General features: G+C 42.5%; 1 long non-coding RNA gene across 2 annotated transcripts; it reads right to left on the bottom strand.

Annotated features, from left to right (window-relative positions):
- Positions 1-1,368: 1,368 nt before the first annotated feature.
- LOC146867781 (uncharacterized) lies at positions 1,369-3,292 on the bottom strand. Of its 2 annotated transcripts, XR_014962228.1 has the most exons (5): positions 2,935-3,292; positions 2,493-2,629; positions 2,290-2,375; positions 2,181-2,218; positions 1,369-1,765 (listed from the first exon to the last, which is right to left on the bottom strand). It is a non-coding gene; the product is annotated as an uncharacterized LOC146867781 (long non-coding RNA). The 2 variants fall into 2 exon arrangements; XR_014962227.1 differs by lacking the exon at positions 2,181-2,218.
- Between the last annotated feature and the right edge of the window lie 380 nt (positions 3,293-3,672).

Genomic DNA, 3,672 nt, shown 5'->3' with positions numbered 1-3,672 from the left:
GATCAACTTGTGCCATCTCATGCCCCCTTTTTCCCGTCAGGTAGGGCCGGACTGGGAACCCAAGCAGCCCATGCAATTTTGTCAGAGCAACCCCCATATGGTGCATAGCGAGCCTGACCACTACATGGGATTTTGGGGGGGGGGGGGGTCGCCCCCAAGAAAAGGTGGGGAAAAATTGTGCATTCTACAATAAATTTTAATTATATATTCAATTGTATTCATTTTTGAAGCATAGTAAATAATGCCCTTGCAATACACTACGATACAGCATTCTTTATTGGGACTTGTCAATGATTCCCTCACTATCACCCTCCAACAGTGCCTCTCATCTCTCCATAGCCCCTCTCTCATATGTATATAATTTTTTTTATAGCGCCTCTCAAACCAGTGTAGGGTGTCACAGCATTTTACATCGCAAACATATAAAGCGATAATGAATCATACTTGTGAAAATCAGTGTATAGAAAATGTTACATAAGGCAAAGGTGGACTACAGTGTGTAGGATTCACATGTCATCCATACTGGCAGGCATTTCTTAAGAGTGCTTGGTCTGAGGAAGCACAAACTCCAGATTCAGAACGTAACACAGTGGTTAGGGTTGACTTTGCTAATAAGAATTTATTTCTACACAAACAAACCTTTTTTAGCAAAATTAGGGTAATGAAAGACTAGGAAAAGAACATAACTTTCTTATTTAGATTACTACTGTAACTCATGAACTGCACAGTAACAAAGGGATCTCTGTGACAAAAGCAGAAACACACTGAGCTATGCACATAAAATACTGTTCTGTGATCTGCATAGTACACGCTCTTTGCAGCAGGCATATTAACTCTCTGCGCTACCTTAGATGACTCAAAACTGCCACTAGACAAAAATCTGATCCCTCTCCTGCAGGTACATTATCCACCAGAGTTATCTTGGCACTTTTATTGTCGTCTGAAAATTGTTGCATATACAAGGATCTCTGCAGTGCTTTTAAAACTGCTGCACTGCTACAAAACTGACCCCCAGTAACAAAAGCAGCCCGCCAACCTTCCAGCCTCCCGGGGAAACACCCAAAGCCCAGTATGGCCAGTAGGGCTTTGCCACCAGGTAACAGGAAACAAGTGCCGGATGAATCTCAAGTTGAATCATAGCCCATCTGAGCAGCCTGATGTTCTGCTCATTTGACAAAGGAATGTCCTACTACCCAGGTGGAATCAGCGAAGAGAAAGAACCCGGCTGCCTACTCAAAATGGATATGTATAAGCCCTGGAAGGGTCTAAGTAAAACAAACAAAGCAGGATACAGGCTGACCCAATAGAACAGACGAACAAAAAAAGGAAGAATAATCAATACTGGATTTATTTAGATAAACGGGGATCAAGATACTAATATTTATACACAAGGGTTAACCAAAGTACATAAATTACTCAATACAAATGTAAGGGGGTCCCACACAACAACAGGCATACATACAATCAATCATACAGCACACTCGTGGGTTCAATACAGAGCATATTTATACAAAACAACTATATACATTTTTTTTATATATGAGTATATTAAACTTAAAAACCATTGTCATCACAAACATATATAATATAGCACAAAAAGAATTAAAGAAAGTTTTAGTGCGCTCCCATATTGTTGTAGATGGATGAGAACTTCAGGTGGGCACTAGTGGGTAAACGCCAACGTACGTTTCGGTATTAAGCCCAACACAGGGCTATACCTTCATTAGGGCGACGGTGATGTTAAACGTGTGGGACACAGCACAACCTATAAGATGATCATCAAGTAAGTAAAAACAATTCCAGCATCGGAGGTATTGATACAAGTAATACATGACCAGCAATAATAGATTTTCATCATAACTTGCGTTTTTTTTTTTTAAAAAAAGGAGATATGGCTCAATAGTTACATCTAGATGACAAAATACTACTATGGGGTCAGTACAGACAATATTATAAATAAACAGTACAATAAAGGAATTTGCGTGACAACAGCGTGTATACCTCAACACATAAACTCCTACAGAATGAACGTAAGAGAGATGAGAGTTCCCAAAGACAAAAGACCGATGTGCATGCTTAGATAACCAACACCAGTGTCAGAAAAAAAGAGAGAGAACAGTGGAAAACTCCAACGGTGCAGTGATATATAGAGAAACTCAATAATACAAAGGAAAACTCACGAGAGAAAAATAGTTCAGGCCCAATCGGGTAGGAGCACCTAAGATGAAGAGAATAAGGGGTGAGTGGAAGCAATTTTATTGGAAAAAATTACTAAGCAATGGGTAATACCTTTTAATCCTGATATACGTTTGAGAAAAGGCTCCTCTCAATGGGGTTCAGCGCCTCAAGGGGATATCAGGGAGCTAAACAGGGAGCTGTATAGATATACATAAGGACAAGAAAAAATTGGGACATAAAGATACCATGGGAACATACGATAGCAAGCAACCCCGAACATGTCAGACGTGGCTCAGCTGAGCTCAAGAGCTTACCTAGAGAAGGATCACCCTCAAGTCACAGGTCAGGGACGATGGAGTCCAGGTAAGGGACAGATAGCGTCAAGAACTGTTCTTATGATAAAATAGGAAATATCAATCCAGATAACTAGGTCAAAAGGATAAGCGCATTCCTGAAAGGGAGCGAAGGAATAGATTAGACATAGAGTTGACAGGACAGATGACAATCATCTTACACGGGCTTCAGATTGGGATGATAACGAGGGATTCGATAACATAACTGTTCCAAGTGACGGAACAAACAGCGAATAGCTTGAACAGACCTAGATCATAATATCAAGGTCTAAAAGAATAACGATGGCGGGAGCAAGCGAGTATGTACAGGATAAGGATTCAGACGTGCAAAGGTAATGATAGGAACACAGGCAGTCCATGCCGGGGTTTTGTATATATATGAGGTGATCGGGGACAGACTTACCATGAATCCGGCGGCGTCAAAGAGTAAGGCGTGCCGATGGAGATCTCCTCATCAGCACATCATGCTGAACCTCAGTAAAACAGCAAATTCTGTTCCGGGGAGTAAAGCGGTATCTAAGTATGGACAGGAAACTGTTCGAGCGGCATAAGAAAGTTTATAATACAGTGGCCGTACTGAGATGGTCAGATGGATAACCGGTAAAAAGACCCAGGTTGCTGGGACAGGAGAAGAGCTGGGCCACTAGGCGTATAAGTAAAAAGAAGGGAACATGGGGAGGATTTCACAACATTAGATAAGCAGGATACAGCTCGATGGCGCGACTCTGATTGCCGCTGCAGTCAGAGTTTAAATAAGGACGTACAAGCATGAGGGCGGGAGATGGGAGCTCTCGCGTAGGTTTCCAAGTGGTAGAAACAAAAAACGGGGTAAAGACTAGAGATACAGAGGAACATATCGAACCAGGTGGATACATCATCCAAAGGCGGTCCCGCAACCGAACCTGAAACAAAAACAGCAGTAAATATTCACACAGAAAGCCCTGTCGTGTTGCCCTCCCCCGAGTGGCATGCACATATCTCTAAAAGCAATCTGAAGACCAGCGCCCCAGCCGCATAATGTCCTCTCATGCCCAGCCGTAATTGCCAGCCTCGGTCGCAGTGCCATTCCGCAATGAAGGTGTCCCAAATTCAGCTGGGGGAACTCCCACCGGACGAGTACCTTTCCCAAAAACAGAAAGGA

Source organism: Triturus cristatus, chromosome 1_2 (genome assembly GCF_964204655.1).
Source record: "Triturus cristatus chromosome 1_2, aTriCri1.1, whole genome shotgun sequence".
Classification (NCBI taxonomy): Eukaryota; Metazoa; Chordata; class Amphibia; order Caudata; family Salamandridae; genus Triturus; species Triturus cristatus.
This window is presented reverse-complemented; position numbering and strand designations above follow the sequence as displayed.